Genomic DNA, 310 nt, shown 5'->3' with positions numbered 1-310 from the left:
TCATATTTCCCCTATTAAATGTCAATTGAGCGTAAATAAACAGTATATTTTCGCTTTATTCAAAGCTGTGGGAAGCGGTTAAGATAGTTCTGATTGGCTACAGACCTCGAGGTCAAGTGCAACTTTTCTCCAATCATCGTCGAGGAAACTTCTGCAAGCATTTTCATTGGCTAAATCGGACCCGAAAGTGGACGCTGACAGGGAAACCTCTTCTCTGGAGCTCTGTATTACTCAGAAATAATATTATTATTATTAGAATGTCACTTTGCAATTGCACCTTAGAGTTTCCGAGGATGGGCTCTAAAGATCT

This window comes from Sinocyclocheilus grahami, unplaced genomic scaffold (assembly GCF_001515645.1).
Source record: "Sinocyclocheilus grahami isolate Dianchi unplaced genomic scaffold, SAMN03320097.WGS_v1.1 scaffold6217.1, whole genome shotgun sequence".
NCBI lineage: Eukaryota > Metazoa > Chordata > Actinopteri > Cypriniformes > Cyprinidae > Sinocyclocheilus > Sinocyclocheilus grahami.
This window is presented reverse-complemented; position numbering follows the sequence as displayed.